Below are 18171 nucleotides of genomic sequence, written 5' to 3'. Positions count from 1 at the left end.
GCACGGTGTCGGACGCGGTGGAATCCTTCTTTAGGGGTTCTTGTGGCAGGACGGCAGCGGCAGTGGACTCGGCCTTGCCTCCGCGTGGTAGGTGCACTTTTTTTTGGATTTTTTATTTCTTTTATTTTTAAATTAAGAAATTGCAAATATATTTATATATTTTGACAAATTACAAATCTAAATTCCTGTCGCCTGTTAAAAGAGCGATAGATTATAAAGCTATGTGGCTAGCCTTCTAATGGGGTCCTGTGCTTGCTTGTTTGTTTCACCATTGCGCGGAGAGAGAGGAGTGAAGAGGGGAGGGGAGAGGAGGAAGAGAAGAGTAACAAAGTCCTACTGGAATCTTTTAATATCTGAGATAAATATTCTAATCTTAGTGAAAAAATTACAAATCAATTAGTTTAGACATTAGATTTAGTTATGGATATAGATTAGAAATTAGATATATTGTTTAGTGATATTAGATTTAGGTTCTTTTTATGGTTGTAACTCTTTAACCTATGTTTTTTTAAAGATAGTTGTATTTATAATAGATATAAATTTTGTTTGCAACGTAGGGGTATAGTTAGATCTAGATTTTTTTTATAGTTGTAACTCTTTATATCTAACTTTTTGTCGAGGATTTATTCCTAACAATATGTCCAAAAATAATAGGTTACCTTCGTGGATCATAAATCGAACATGAAGCGAGACGCACGCGATGCATATAGGTTCGAGTCTCTAGTTGGAGTAATACCCTACATCCTGTGTTGATGATTATGTATATGTATTTACCCGAGTACATGCAATGTGGCTAACCTATTACAATGAGTAGATCGGATCTAAATCCAAAGCTAAAGTCGTCGAGTTCCTCCTGTGTCCAGGTCCAGATGCTTGCCTTGAGTAGCTAGAAGAAAAGAACCACCCCTGGGGAATCTGGGTCCCTGCCTTATATAAGGGTAATGCACCGTCTCCTTTCGTAGTCAATATGGACATCCAAGTAGATAAATTTGTTATAGATACTAATCTTCTCGAGTTGGGTAGGCAATCAAAGCCTTCCTAGTATACTCATTCTAGATTTCAGAGTATCAGGTACAACAAATTCGATTTCGTAATATCCGGAGTTGTCAAGTATGCACACGGCATACCCCGTCCATATATGGTATACTTCTTATACGTATATACCCTATAGTTAGATATTCGACAATAGCTCCCTAACTCTACTTAGCAGGGAGGATTTCTGCAAGCGGCTACTCAAGTACCACCAAGTCCAAGCATGGTCGAGTAAGGTAGATCGAACTTACAGTCGAAAGAATCAAATAAGAAGAGGCTCTATTCTGAGTATCGAGTGGAAACACTTTTAGGTTGAGGACCCTATTGTTATCCGCACTCGAGACTCGATAAGGGCTAGTAATATCGACTTCTCGACATCCGTCTCTGAGTAGAGTTAAAAAATATTTCAAAGTTTGAAACAACGGGTATAGGAGCATTTAATGCTTGCAGAATACAGATGGGCATGCAGAGATTCACATGTTGTCATCATGCCACTTTTCACGCTGATCGAGGTGCCACAATTTTCATCCGAAGCGGAAACGATTTTTGAGTCTCACCTTGAGGCAAGACCTATTTAATTATATGAGGGGAGAGCTCTATTGTCTTATCCCTGTTGCCTCCTTTTGCAGTTTCACCCTTCAAACTCATCCACCATTGCTTGCATTCTACTCAAAAACTTCACCTTTCTCCTTGGATCTTATGGCAGAAACCCCCTATTGGGAGACTTTGCCTTTGGGGGTACTTGACACTATCTTCAACAAGTTACGGCATCCAAAAGATTTCTCCTTCTTACGTTGTGTCTTCACCTCATGGCATGAAGTGTGTAGGATGATGAAATTCGCTCCTTGGATCCTGAAATGTCCATTCGTGCATGAGGATGACTTGGTGGAGGTCCATCAGTTGAGAAGTGAAGCAGTTTTTGATCTTCGTTTCTGGGGTTTAGTCAGCAATATCTAGGAGATGATCGGGGCCTTGAATGGGCTCTTGATCATCATCGGGCAAGGGCGTCAGATAGGGTAATTAACCCTGTTACCGGATGGTTCTATGACCTTCCATTGCTTTGTTATGATGCGTTATGGGTGAACCTAGAAGGGTTTGTAGTGCGTAAGGATGGGACAATATTCATCATCATTGTGCCAAGGATGCCACGCTTTCATCTTCAGATGACAAAGGGAGTGCATGTTTATATTATCAATGGACCACCACGGTGGTTTCAGATCTCTAATGACAGGTTTTGGTGGCGTATTTCGGATTTTCTGGATGGAGTGACTTCAGAGGATCCATCAAGAGCTGTGGCGATATTGGAACAATCGATGCCCGAGTTTGAGATCTGGCAACCTGGTCTGAATGGTTCTCAACTGCTCCTGGTCGAATCTCGCACGTTTTTTTCTTGAAGGTTAGCAAACAAATTGATAATCCAGCCTAGCACAATGCATTGACGTCGGTCTGCCTCCACGCGTTCAGCAATGATATTTGAGAGCCACTAGAATGGGAGGCTGTTCCTTGGGCGGAAGAAAGATCAATTCTACTATGCATGACCTCCGAAGCTATACCATCAGTACCCGGAGTTACCAACCCTGGTCGAATTCTCAGCTTCCACCAAATGAACTCAGCTTATGACCAGGATGATCATGACGATGTTTCCAAGACCATAAAAACCCTTTAGGGGAATTTCAATTGGCGTTCTTGCAAATGGATATCACCGAAACTTTCTCCTTAGTCGAGCAGTGAGCTTTTTGGTATGCCTTTGTCTGATGATTGACATGAAACATTTCTTATATTTTTGCCTATCTAACATGCTATTGTCACTATTTTCTTATCAATGAAATAGAGTTAGCATGAGTAGATGTAATTTTGATCTGTAGGCATGTAGACCACCTTTAAGACTTATTGATCGAATATCCATTGGTATCTTAAAACTCAACTAAACAAGCCATTAGACGTGCAACCCTCGAGTGAACATTCGAGAAGACCATAATAATAATGAAAAGACAAGTTTAAAACTAGAAACAAAAAACATAATGGTCTTTTGCAAACTTTCATTGACTTGCATGTTTAACCAGCGTTCGGACATGAACTCGACAGAAAACACGCATGGGATCGACTAGAACTTCAGAACCTTTTTTAGCCATTAGGTGTGAGATGTCTGACAACCTTTTGTGTTGTTATGCCTTATTAGGTGTAGTTGTTCATCATCAACCCGACATATGCCTCTATTGGCTCTTATCCAAAGCAGTTGATGCAAAGCCAAATAAACTTTTGCAGAAAATATATACAAAATTTACGAAAAGTATGGTACTATTATGTAGCCCCCAATTCCATGGTCGAGGAGAAGATTACTCGAGCTAAGAGTAGAAAAAGAACATATATGTACCATTGAAGATATATGTTGTTATAGCTCTCGACTATCTACTCGATGACAGAATATTGTCTTCTGAAAGCACATTTATTCATTTTATATATCTGTTGTCCTGCATTTGGAATATATATGATGTTGAATGCTGTTGATCTTGCATTCTTATTGTTTCCTTCAAAGATCATGTATATTTGGATTGGGTATTATGCTCTTGTTTTTATATATATGGAATAATATCAATGATCATGTATATTTCTGTCACTAGATGGATTGACACATAATCTCTGCTAAGATGATTCTTTTATCTTCTCTGAATGGCAAAAGTAAAGCAAGAGACTAAGAAAAGGACTTGAGTAATACAGTGATCTAAAGTGATCTTGGTCTAAATTTTTTTTCAACTATGCATATAAAATTGCTACATTGGTGTTGTATGCTTTTGTATGTGTGACATCTGTCACACCCGGTTTTAATGGACAAAATCAGATGCGGCTTATGTGTGCACAGGATGTTCAACATACATAAAGACACCACAAGTAGAGTAATAAAAACAATACTTTTATTAAATAAATGTTAACACTTACAATAATTGACATATATTATCTTCTATGTAGATATCTACAGCGAAACAGAAGCACTAGTGCCCAACAACACCGCAGGTAACCGATCGGGAGCCACGCGTCTAGAACGTCACAACCTCATCTTGATAGTCTTCAACATCTTCACTCACTAATCAGCACCGCGCATGTCACATGGTATAGGGAAAATAGCAAGTGTGAGCACATGACGCGTTCAACAAGTGTGGAAAAGATAATGATATGTAGGCTTATAATAAAAATAGGCTAACACATGATATATTTGCGTAAGTACGAGTAATAAAAAGATATTAGGACTTAAAAAGCATTAAAAAAATTATTAAATGAATGTAACTCATACAATGCAACACACAACATAAAAGGCTCCCCACCTTGCATACCATAACCATCTAGTAGTCCATGTACTATAACCAAAACTACAACCAAACCCATAACCACAACCCACTAATCATGTGAGGATCTAAGTCTCCCATAACCACGGGTACAACTGTTATAACAGTTTTACACTCTGCAGAGGTTGTCCAACTTTTAGCCACGAGTTGTGATTTTCATGTTGCCGTATTCGCGAAACACTTAACACACACCAGTGGTGTGCTGCCAGGAGAGTCACTACGAAGCATGGTCCATCAATTAGGTCCTGGTACTCCAACGAATGCCAGACATGTGTCTAATTGATATGCTAAGCCTTACCCATATCGTCCTCGTGTTTGGTACGGTATTTTTTGGGTTGTCTCTCCACGAACCGATCTTTATATGCGACACTTAGGCAAAGACTAACCAACAGGGAAAAATAACCGACCAAACCTAACATCTCTCTACTCGGAATGTATCCACAAGCCCACCACAAGAACCAACATTATCAAACCAACTCCTTGCACTCCCAGGGTTCTATGTTACTAAAATAAGTTCATCATCACCATTGCATATGACTACTAAACATGTATATGACACTTTCCAACATCCCAAAAGTATGTTTAAGCAATTCTACCTAAGAGACTCATATCAACTATCGCTTAGGCTTTATGGAATGTAAAAAGAAAAACTAGGTAAAACTTAATATAGGTAACTACCCATCAAATTGACAGACATTTCATACAATTTTGTAACACAAAACATTTAAAATATAGATTCAATATGATTAAGGACACTTACCTTTTACCCAATACTGCTCAATGTTGTCGAAACCTTGGTCTTGAAGTCCCTCGATATGCTCTGGAACATTATCGACTAATCGCAGGAACTACCGACAAACAACACAAAACAAACACTAAGAACAACATACCAAATATTATCAAAACAATTTAAAAACACTATGGTTGGATATGTACAATTTTAGAAATATTTAGATGCAAGAATCGTCTAAATCGAAGTTAAGGTGAAAGAGAATGGGCTTTCGGAAGATGGATTAGGCTGAAAACGAAAAACTAGTTTAATGGATTATCTTTCTATAGGAAAAGAGTTTATTGTACAATCACTATATCAGGCTTAACAACATCATTGCGTAAGATTCAAGAAGTGTAGAGCTGACTAGACTACGGAGGACAATGTGGTGCTGGCTTGGCATGTTATGTAAGTACCGTCTTGGATTAAAGAAGGGATACATTGGATCAAATGGCCAGAGGTTACACTTCTATGTTAAGGATAATACCGGTGACTTTGTGTAGCAGTGGTGGCTCGGGTTTCATCTAAGATGGTGATCAGGCGCGTAGCCACTGACATCGATGTCGGGCTTCGATGGTGTTTCAGTGAAACGAGGGAAGAATAGAGTAGAACGCGGAAAGACTAACTCAGCTGTATGGTTGGTTTTGGAAGGGGTCATCCGAGGTAGCGGTAAAACAACGATGACTGCTGCTATGTTTGGTGGTGACCATGAACAGATGCAGCAACAAAGATGCTTACGTTCCCAGAGATTGGCTATGAAATTTGAGAAATCATTTGAACAAAGACGTTCATATTTCCTAGGAACACAATGCTATGGCATAGGTTTTGGTAGATCATCTCATGAGAGGAAGAATGATCAGCGAAGATGAGATGGGTGATGGCTGCGACATGCTGTGGTTGGCAATCGCGTTCCGATCGTGTTGCTGCACAAACGGAGATGGCCTCCTAGGTTCATGTAGAAGACTCAATGGGACACGTCATGACATGGTTGGTGCATCAAAATGACTTTTGGATTGACAGGAAACACGAATGCAAATCCAGTGCGCACGCAGAACACGTCTAGAAACTGGATAGTGGGCATGTCGGCCTTGATTTTGGTGGTTTGGCTGGTCTACTGGACGACCTGTTTGGTGAGGGCATGGGGAACATCATGGGTCATGTGCTGGTGAAAGGGCATGGTGATTTGACCTCTGGTCAGCCGAAAACATCGATGTCAATCGGTGATGGCGCGACTGTTCGCGACGGCAACGACCGTGGCGGTGTAGATCAGGCTTTGGCACAGGCTAGGGCTTGGCTAGTAACTTAGTATGATGGTAAAACAGTAGTAAGGGAGGAGAAGAAGGGGTTCTCACCTTGCTTCGATGGTTGAGGAAGGAGGATTAACGAAGAAGACGACGTAGCACATCATAGGCAGCAGCGACGGTGGCTCTGGCGAACGGCGGCGCACGGATAGGGCAGCAGCGGTGTTTAGGGTTTGGGGTGTGGAATAGGGATAGGATAGGGCGTGCAACTCCTATTTATAAGGCTAGGGGCTGCTGGTTGAGTTGGAGTCCAAGCCAGACAAGAATCAGATTCGAGTTCGAGTCGGTTAGGATTTCCTTTTTCGGAGCTCTCTATTTCGAGGATGATATCTCTACCAGCCGGACTCCAAATTAGACATTTTTGAACTCTATATTGTAGTACTAGAAAAGATCTACAACTTTGATATTTATTGGAACTTCTGAAAACGTCATCTTTAATTTAAAAAATGCACTACAAAATAAACTGTCTGAAATCAGAATTATCTGTGCAACACTAATTTCCGGGGCCATAACTCCTAGCTCCATTATCCAAAAGGGAACTTCCATTTGGATTTAAGTCCGTTTGAACTCCAAAACTTCATGGCAAGATGAGGCTATCTAGGACTCTGTGAAAATTTCTAAATTTCATGGATCCTTTTTGTTGGGCCATCTTAGAAGACTTGGCTAAGAGTTTGGACTTGAGCAAGATAGAGCCTAAGAATACTTTAGGTATATCTAGGGTTTAGAAAAGAGACTTTTGCAAAGAAATTTGAATAGAGTTTGAATTTGAATTGAGCTTGTAGTGAATTTAAAAAAAAACAAAAAATGAGGTTGAACAAGAATAGGAGCAGATAAGCAATTTGAATTTGGATTTGGGTAGAATTTGAGAACGAGGAGAGATTGGCTTTAAACATGGATTTGGATAAGATTTGAATTGAACTAGAGAAAGATTAGGTATGATCAAGGATTGAATAGATGATGAATTCAAAGATTTTGAATTCCAACCATTAAGATCCTTAACTTATTCACTATTGAGCTTTACAAAAACCTTTTTGAAACTATTTTCACTTGAAACACCAAAGAGAAAAAGAGAGAAAAAGAAATCTAATGTATTTACCTGGATCCTAACAAAGCTTAGCATGCAATGCATACAAAATAATAACCTATATTGATTGATTGGTTAAGAAAATAGGTTTTAAACCTATTCTACTGGTGAAGCTATTCAATAATCTTGGAAACTTTTAAAAAGTTGTAAATTCTGAAAATGAGGGTGTTTACAATCTCTCTCTTAACTAAATGTTCAGAAAAATCTTTCCTTCTGAGCAAATTTGCTAGGGAATTCATTTGTACCATTCAAAGTCTAGAGCTTAAGTTATGGATTTGTTAATCTTTTGAGATAAGATGACTTTACATCAAAGTTAGCTTCAACTAGTGCAAAATATAATACACACATTAAATTTAATTGAAAGTTTAAAACACATACTTTGATTCCTTTTCTTTTCTCTATTTCTGTGAATAATCTTCTACCATTTTCCTATTTTGAAGATGGCGACTGGAGACGAACTTAAACTGCATCCAGCTTCTTCCCCTCAACAACAAGAGGGGAACACTGCCCAACAAGATGCGGAGGCCACTTATCAGGAGTAAACAGAAGAAACTCGGTTGCTGAAGCTAAAGCGATGTGGCCGAGGGAAAAACCGAATGCCCATGGGTCACTACACCATAACTCACGTCAATGAAGTAGGCGTACCAACACAGCCTCAGCAAGCTCAAGCGGTATTCTGTAGAGCATGTGCCTCACTTGGACAGACAAGGGTCAAGATAACCTACCCAAACTGGAAGGCTGTGTCGCAAAGCGAGAAAAGCTTCTTGTGGAAAACAATTAAAGCCCAATTTTACTTCCCTGAAGGATGCTCCTTGGAGGACATGGAAAGACAGACAATAGCCAAGATGGGCAAGGCATGAAAGACCTTCAAGAGCGAGCTGTATAATACATATGTGAAGCCGAATCTCATCCCCGATAATATTGCTTATGGGTACTTGGCACATCAATGGGTAGAGTTTGTGGTGAGGTGCAAGTCTGAGGAATTTCATCAGCTGAGTCAGACGTACAAGGCACGCAAGTCACGCAACACGCACTCCCACATGCTCGACATCAGTGGGTACACGCGCAAGAAGTTAGATTGGGACAAGAAGGATGAGCAGGCAGCTCGGGAGAACCGCTCCACACCATTTTCCTAGATCCCAGAGAGGCAGGCCCGAAACTGGTTGCGAAGAAGGGTCGTATGCTTGGTCGATGGTTCTGTCACCTTCAGGAAGCCAGAAACAGAGGAAGTGGCTCAAAGGATCCTGCAACTTTCAGAAGAATCCACTCAAGGATCATTCTAGCCATCTCGGGATAAAGACATACAAACCTCGACTCTAGGGAACAAAGAGCACCCAGGTCGCATGCGTGACATATGTGTTTCTGTTACATGGAAGTTAGGATTCCCTAACGACGCCAATTCATATAGGAGCCAAAGGAGAAACAAATTTGAGTGTGAAACAGCCGAGCATGAATGGATGAGAATGCAGATTGTCGCTGAGGTCAAATCAAGGATGAAAGAATATATGGATATGCTTGCAGAAAGGAAATAACAACAGGTTGAGGAGGGAGTATGGGCAATGAGGCAGCAGGATGCAGCCACGACACTTGAATATCCACTGGCTCGGCACCGGAGTAGCTGCGCATCTGCACCAGATAATGATCCAGATAACATTCTTGATTAACAGGACTTCCCTATCGGTGGATTTGAAGGAGACCCCCAGCGATGACATTCCAAAAGAGGTCCCTGGCGAGAGATACCTCGTCGACGACATAGAGGTGGCTATAAAGTGCAAGCTCGTACTACCCACCATTGTTGACTCCGATAACATTATTGAGCTTGGCACAGGCTTGGCGTTCCCATGTGGTGGGGATCAGACGATTCACAGAGTCCCGCTATAGCCTAATTACGCTAGGGTGTCAGTGGACATGGTACACAGGAATTGCACGTCTCTCCTAGTTCCTATTCCCCCAGCGGACGACATCAGGATATTTGGGGAGGCTGTCCACTCCTTAATCCAGTGGCCGAAGAAGTTCATAACACTGGTTGCCCCTCCACCACCTCCGTGGCCTCTGTCTCCAGTACGCGACAACAGTGACTTCTCTTTTCATCTGCTCCACCGAAGGTCAAATCTCCTTCTACACCAAATGAGCAACAACAATTGTCTAGCAAAACTGGCCAACAGTCCGCCAAAACAGCACGTCCTAGAAAGTCCAGAGCTAGCAAATAGAAGGATAAGCAGGAGGTAGAAGATGTAACTCTATCACACACCTACGTGGCAGACCAGTCGTTACTGAGCAAGAAAGTGTGAGAGCAATTAGGCTAGGCAAGTATGATTCCGCATGACCTATACATCAAGAGGTTTCATGAGGACAAACAACTTTCTCCTTGTTTCAGCACCAAGTACCAGCGGCAACATTTTTTTGCAAACAGCTGGAACCTTTCTCGTGACCTTCGAAGATGTATTCCTCCTCTACCATCTTAACAAGTTGGACGTCGGTCTACTGAGATGCTGGACACTGTAAGTGTCAATAATCATGGTCTATGCTTAGTGAACCGCCTAACTCATTGATACGGTGTAGACTTATGATTCAAGAAGCCAGGAGAGAGAATCCGAGAATTGGATTCCTCAACCCACGGGTTATATGTGGGTCAACGATCACTTAGTCTCTGGGGGAGGTCGAGAAATACGTTGCAGAGGCCATGGTCGCTCTCTATGGATCGAACAACCTTATTCTTCTACCGTACAACTACCGAGACCATTGGATGCTAGTTTGTATATACACACACAATCAACACTGCATATACTTCGACTCGATGTACTATGACCTAGAGAGGTATTCAAATCTGACAGATTTGTTGACAAGGGCATTTGTGAAGTTTGTTTTGATGGGCGGGATTATACGGAGAGATAAACCCTCGGCGACCCACCAACATAAGATCCCGGCAATTATTCCTCCATCGCACATCATTTTACCGTTATAATATGCATTCTATAGAACTAAATGTATCGTGCACAAATTTCTACAGTGTCACAAGCAGCCACAGGGCACCAACCTCTGTGGGTTCTATGTTGCCCAGTATATCTACAAATCGTTGGCTCTAGTCCACCAGTATATCTGCCGGTTAGTGTAATTATAGTATATTAAAATGCATTTTTCATCATTATGCCTAACTACTTAAATTTTCTTCTACAAATGTATAAATTTTCTATAGGTAATCTCATGTAGGATGGTAATGTATATTCCAAAATGGCTCATCCATTTCATACTTGTGGAGATCATAAAGGAGACCGACGAATTTTACGATCCTGAAAACTTTAGGAGCCAAGGTTTGTAATCTTAACAGAAGCTGGCCATTTTAATATATTGGTTTATATATTGTCAGGCATGGGGTTGACTCAAGAATGAAGAATGAAGAATGCTTTGCAAATGTTGTGAGCATTTGTAATATTGACATTTTACTTCTTTTTATGTGTGACTTTGTGACTTTGTAATTTTGCGAGGCTTTGTAATATTAAAATTGTGATATTGAATGAAGATGTTCATCTACAAAGTGTATGAAGTTTTAATGCAAATTATCTATTGTGTGTATGACATACTGTTGTGTGTATTTCGTTGTTGATATGTCAGTTACATTCAGTAATATATGGATTTTGTATTATATATATGACAATACAGACGGTTTTAGGAATATAACCATATGTACAAATGCATTTTACAATGACCTCTATTATATAGAACAGACGGCACTAAATTGGAATCGCCTGTACTTTCCCATAGTACAGACGGCGCCAATAACGAGTCGTCTATACTATTACTATATCACAAACAGCTCGGAGTCACGAGCAGTCTGTGATATTCCATATTACAGATGGCTAGTGATTGGAATCATCTGTACAAAAGTTTTGTACAGACGGTTCAAAACCTGTCTGTACAAACCTAATTTGTACATACTCTTTTCCATAGACGGTTCAAAAAACTGCCCCGCACGGGGTTTCTGAACCATCTGTAAAAATGATTTTTCCAGTAGCGTTGTGGGGTAGCTGCAATGTCCAAAAAGAGCTCATTTTTTTGTTAGGCGGTGTAAGAATTAATGAAGATGATAAATAATTTATTAAGTACCGAAAGGCATGCTTCGCTTCTTCCATCCACTCAAACCGGCCATGCTTCTTTAGCAACTTGAACAAAGTCATCCCTCGCTCGCCCATCCTGAAAATAAATTGACTAAGAGCCGTAATGCATCATGTTAATTTTTGAACCTTCTTCAGTGTTGGGGGTGACCGCATCTGGTCAAGAGTCTTTATTTTGCGTTGATTTGCCTCAATGCCTTGACTCGACACCAGAAAGCCAAGAAGCTTACCGGATGAAATGCCGAACGTGCACTTCTCTGGGTTGAGCATCATACGATATTTCCTGAGGTTGTCGAACATATCATTGAGATCGTCAATCAACGCATCCCCGGTTCTCGACTTGACTACAATATCATCGACATAAGCTTCCACATTGAACCCAATTTGGGGTTATAGACATTTTTGAATACACCGTTGATAAGTAGCACCAGCGTTCTTTAAAAAGAAGGGCATCTTTACATAGCACAATAAGAAATTTTCTCCTCATCCTATATTCTTATGCTAATTTGGTGATACTCCAAATAGGCATCCAGAAAACACAGCAATGTAAAACCCATTGTGGAGTCGATGATCTGGTTGATGCGTGAAAGAGGAAAAGGATCTTTTGGACAGGCTTTGTTGAGGTCGGTGAAGTCAATGCACATTCTCCATCTACCATTAGCTTTCTTGACGAGGACATGATTTACGAGCTATGTGGGTGACAAACCTCTCGAATAAAGCCCGCCTTAAGGAGTTTATCGACCTCCTCTTGGATGGCTTGCTTCCTATCATCTACAAATATTTTTTGCTTCTGCACCATATGTTTGGAGTCGGTCCTAACAGCTAGTCGATGCTCAATCACTTCTCTAAGGACTCCATGCATATTGGATGGTTGCCACGCGAACACGTCTTGATTTGCCTAGAGAAAAGTGATGAGCTTGAATTCCTATTTGGTGTCGAGGTTAGTCCCAACCTTAACCGTCTTGGCCAGTTCAGATAGATCGAGGGGGGATCACCTTGATGCCATCATCAGTCTTTTGTAGCCAACGCTGTCGTTGGTCTCACCCTTGGCGGTATCGTTGGACTTGGATGTGTCAACAAGACTTACAAGCTTGGAGTCCTTGACTTCAACGGTGGCTTGATGCTTCTGACGCTTGGAAACCGCACCTTTAGAAGTAATTGCCGCTCGACTGAGGTGTCTGATCATATCTAGGCTCTGCTTGTCGCATTTGACTGCTACGCGTTAATCTCCCCTGATAGTTATAACCCCTTTGAGGCCTGAGATCTTGAGCGTCTGGTATGCATAGTGCACCACTACCATACACTTGCCCAGCATTAGGTGGCCCAGGATCATGTTGTACATTATCTCGAAGTCCATGGCATCGAAGTTTACAGGCATGTTGAACGTGACCATCAACTTGATCTGGCCCAGGGGCATGGTTGATGAGTTGGGGGTTGTGCCATGAAAGGGCTCGACTCCCGTCTTAAGCTCTGACCTCTGAACTTCCAACTTGTCTAGGGTCTTGGCGAAGATGAGGTTAAGCGAACTACCCCTGTCGACCAAAGTTTGGGAGACTTTGATGTTAAGGATAGTCAGTTTGACCACAACCGGGTATCAACTAGGGTGTGAAACCACGGCTAGGTGGTCAACTTGATTGAAGGTGATCGGAACCTTCGACCACTTAAGGTATCGAGTAGGCCCAGTTAGAACCAAATTGACCACTTGTTCGACCGCATTGTATTGCCTTTTAGATCCATATGCGATGGATCCTCTGAAGATATGTTCTAGACTTTGGTTGGCCTCGTGGAATTTGAGCTCGTCACCGTTAACGTTCGGCTTGGCTTGTTTGTTGTTATGCTCAGCAACAACGGACTTGAGCTTTTCATCGATCTTCTTTTTGATGACATGGCATTCTTGTTGAAGTCGTGTTGGCTGGTCCGATGAACGGGACACCACTTCCCATCACCTCGACTCAGGCCTTTGTTGTTCCCAGTGTTGTGCGACTTGCTCCTATCAACCGCAGCTATGGTCGTATCTAGACCCTTGCGCTTGTCACCGAGTTTGTTCATTTTTTTATTTCTTTTATTTTTAAATTAAGAAATTGCAAATATATTTATCTATTTTGAAAATTTGCTAATCTAAATTCATGTCACCTGTTAAAAGAGGGACAGACTATAAAGCCGTGTGGTCGGCCTTCCCCCAGGAACTATGCTCGTTTGTTTGTTTCACCATTGCGCGGAGAGAGAGAGAGAGAGAGAGAGAGAGAGAGAGAGAGAGAGAGAGAGAGAGAGAGGAGTGAAGAGGGGGAGGGGACGAAGAGGAGAGCAGTGAAGTTCTGCTAGAATGTTTTAATATCTAAGGTAAATATTCTAATCTTAGTAAAAAATTTACAAATCAATTAGTTTAGACATCAGATTTAGTTATGGACATAGATTAGGTATCAGATATTTGATTTAGTGATATTAGATTTAGGTTTTTTTGATAGTTGTAACTCTTTAACCTATGTTTTTTAAAGATAGTTGTATTTATATTAGATATAGATTTTTTTTTTGCAACGTAGAGGTACAGTTAGACCTAGGCTTTTTTAGATAGCTATAACTCTTTATATTTAAGGTTTTTAGGGATAGTTATAACTTTTTGTTGAGGATTTGCTTCTGACACTGTGTCCGGAGAATAACGGGGTTACCTTCGTGGATCATAAATCGAACATGAAGCGAGGCACATGCGACGTATATAGGTTCGGGCCTCCGGTTGGAGTAATATTCTATGTCCTGTGTGGATGATTATGTATATGTATTCACCCGAGTACATACAATGTAGCTAACCTGTTATAAGGAGTAGATCGGATCTAATCTAACTTAGGGCTAAGGTTGCTAAATTTCTCCTATGTCTAGGTCCTGATGCTTGCCTCGATTAGCCGAAAGAAAAGAACCTCCCCTGGGGATCTAGGTCCTCACCTTATATCGGGGTGATGTACCGCCTTCTATCCATCTGTAGTCGATAGGGAGTTCTTCTTGTCATCCAAGTAGATAAATCTGTTATGGATACTAGTCTTCTTAAGTTGGGTAAGCAATCAAAGCCTTCATAGTATATACCTTCTAGATTCCGGGAGTATCAGGTACACAAATTCGATTCTGTAATATCCGGAGTTGTCAAGTATCCACACGGCATACCCCGTCCCTATATGGTATACTCATTATGCGTATATACCCCATAGTTAGATATTCGACACTTTTAATACCTAGGTTTTATAGGAATAGTTGTAACTCTTTATACCTAGATTTTATAGGGATAGTTGCACTGTTATTAGATATAGATTTTTTTAGCAAGTAGATGTACTGTTAGACATAGATTTTTTTTAAGGATAATTTGTAACTCTTTATATCTAGTTTTTTAAGTAGTTGTAACTCTTTATACCTAGGTTTTATAGGGATAGTTGTATTGTTATTATATATATGTTTTTTAAGCAACGTAGAGTATTGTTAGACCTACGTTTTTTTAGATAGTTGTAACTTTTTATATCTTTTTAGGGATAATTGTACTATTATTAGATATAGATTTTTTTTTAGCAACGATTGTGACCAGGTATGGTTCCTGACCACCTAGAGCTGCTTGACCTACATGTGGATGAAAGACATTGCTCGTACTTGATTGTGTTAATGCGACTGAGCCCCCAATACTCTGACCATGGGTTTCGTCCGAGCATATAAGGTTGGACGAGGGTTGGATCCCTATTTTCCCTTCACGTGCTTCTAGTGTTTGTGAGATACTTCGATTTACATTCTATTTTTTTTAGGATGCGCGGGGCTGGGCTTCACCCGCTTACTAGGCTTGTCAAAGCGGATGTGAGGCCCGAGCGATTAGAGTTCGTGCGGTGGTTCAGTTTTGACCGGGCCTTTCTCTACACTGGTGGACAAGTGGAGGCCAAAGACACATGTTTCATCTCCTATGAGGGGAGATGACGCCTACACTCTAGGATGTCTCGCTTCTGCTTGACCTACCCTACGCGGGACAAGCGGTGGATCCAAGGGATGTAGGTCCCTCCAGGCACGACGACATCCCTCGTCCAGATCGTGCCTACTCTCGTGCACATGTATATTTTACGATTGATTATTTTCAATCTTCAGTCATGCACCTTTATCTCATGTATTTACTCATCTTGTAGGATGATGTGAAAGGGTACGTCAACTACTATCATGTGGGCTCCATGCATTCAGCCATGGATAGCGTGTTGGGCCAATGTGGCGGACGATATGGTTGATGAGGACCGGCCGCACTCTGAGGAGGCATTCACGGAGTACCATCTAAGGTGCTAACTCGGTGCATAAGGACTAGGCTCAGTTGTTGGTGGTACGTTTATCTGGTAGAAACATTAGTCGTACCCTAAATTTAACTTGCAAAGAATTTGTTTTCAACCTATGTAATTTTTTTCTCCAGAGGGACCTTACGTCAAGTGGCTAAACAGTGGGATATATGTTCCTACATCTGAGACATTTGGGGCGTTCCACATGATCCATGAGAATGCGTAAAAGATCATAAAGATGTTCACTTGTAGATCCATTTAGAAGTTTATTGACTCTCTTCTGCTCAACCATCAAAGATGCCTCCTGTTTGGACCCCTCGCACCTCTCGTAGGCACACAATAGATCCAAAAGGACTGCGTGACACCGGCTCCTAGCGGTCGGCCTTCGCAGACAATCATCATGCTCAACCCACTTACATACTCAGTGCACCACGTGAGAGCACAAGGGCACAGGGTGCCGAGACCTTATGAGTATAGGGGATAGTCCCCAAGTAGGGACGCATTTAGGTAGTACTTTGTATACTATATTTTTTTATCATATACTATACACATATTATTCTACTATGTTACTATTTTACATCTGGTTTATTTTTTCAACTTTAGTTCTCAGTTAACATCATGACATATGACTCCAAGCAATTATTCCTTCAACACTGCAATGTCAAATATCTAAAAAAAATCAATTCTAAAAAATTCTGAATTTTTATTTTCTAAAAAATAAGTGCTATTTTTATTGAAAAAATTATACGTACTTGTTGTCCATTGGAAGAGCGACATAGAGCCATGTCTGTTTATACTAGCATGCTATGCCAACCTGTCGCTTATTCAATGTTACCATTCCAATGACCTACATGGTTCTAGATTTGCAATTTTTCAAACGGACGAATATTTATAATTCTTTCATTAAAAAAAATCACTGTTTTTTATATGCCGGAAGTGGCATTACGCGCAACCGTCGAATCGAGTGCACGTCGGGGAGGAACCGTCCTCTACTCCAATAGGCTCATGCCCTGGTCTTTCCACTCTCCCCTGTATTAGATAAGCACGTTTATGTAAATCAGGAAGATAAGGTTAAGGTTGTTGCCGGCGTAGTTGTATAGATAAAGATAGACATAGGTTGTTGTAATCTGTTAACCTCGGCAACAACCTCACCTGATTCTCTCCTATCCTGTAATCCCACGGCAATGGTTATTATTGCTATACATAACATGAAGGCGTCAGTCCAGGAGGACTACGACGTTTCCACCCAAAAGCTTCTATTGCCCTCTGAATCTTTCATGGTAATCAGAGCCACATAGTAGATTTGATCTACAAAGCCATGGCCGGCTCCTCTTCCGCAAACTACAACCCACTCTTTAGCCAGGCCATCTCTGAGAAGCTTACCAAAGCCAATCATGCGCTATGGAAAGCGCAAACCCTTGCCGTAGTGAGGGGCGCGCGCCTGGAGGGCTTCCTCACTGGCGCATCCAAGGCCCCCGCGAAGGAAATCACTGGAGAGAAGAACACCGTCGTCGTCAACCCTGCATACGAAGAATGGGTGGCCACCGATCAGCAGGTGCTCGGATTCCTGCTGACGAACCTGTCTCGCGATGTTCTGATTCAAGTGTCCAGCTGCAAGACGGCGGCGGAGGCGTGGCTTGTCATTGAGACCTCGTTCTCATCTATGACTAAGGCCCGCTCCGTAAACACGAGGATCGCCCTCGCCACAACCAAGAAGGGAGAACTCTCCATTGCCGAATACGCCGGCAAAATGCGTGCCCTCGGCGACGAGCTCTCCAACGCCGGCAAAACCATCGACAGCGACGAACTCATCTCCTATATTCTTGCCGGGCTGGATGAGGAATACAACCCTGTTGTGACCTCTCTGGTTGCGCGGGTGGAGCCACTGACTTACGCCGAGGCCTACTCACAGCTGCTTAGCTTCGAGCAGCGGCTGGAGTTGATCCGAGGAGGAACTGAGGCGCAACACTCGGCCAACTGGGCAGGCCGAGGCCGTGGAGGACAGCATGGCCGAGGACCACGCCCTAGCAGCCATCCTGGTCGCAATGGTGGCAACCGAGGGCGTGGGCGCACCAACAGTTCGCCCCGACAGAACCTCGACGCCAACAGAGGCGTTGACAACCGGCCCAAGTGCCAGGTTTGCAAGAAGAAAGGGCACACGGCTCCGGATTGTTGGCATAGGTATGATGAAAATTATGTGCCTGATGAACGTTATGCAGGAGCAGCTGTGTCATCCTACGAGGTGGACA

At 41.9% G+C, this 18171-nt stretch overlaps 1 non-coding gene across 1 annotated transcript; it reads left to right on the top strand.

Moving 5' to 3' along the window:
- Nucleotides 1-17711: 17711 nt before the first annotated feature.
- LOC133925666 (small nucleolar RNA Z247) lies at nucleotides 17712-17850 on the top strand. The gene has a single exon (XR_009910943.1). It is a non-coding gene; the product is annotated as a small nucleolar RNA Z247 (small nucleolar RNA).
- Nucleotides 17851-18171: the final 321 nt, after the last annotated feature.

Source organism: Phragmites australis, chromosome 7 (assembly GCF_958298935.1).
Source record: "Phragmites australis chromosome 7, lpPhrAust1.1, whole genome shotgun sequence".
NCBI classification, from domain to species: Eukaryota; Viridiplantae; Streptophyta; class Magnoliopsida; order Poales; family Poaceae; genus Phragmites; species Phragmites australis.
Note: the sequence above shows the minus strand (reverse complement) of the source record. Positions and strands in the feature narration are given on the sequence as shown.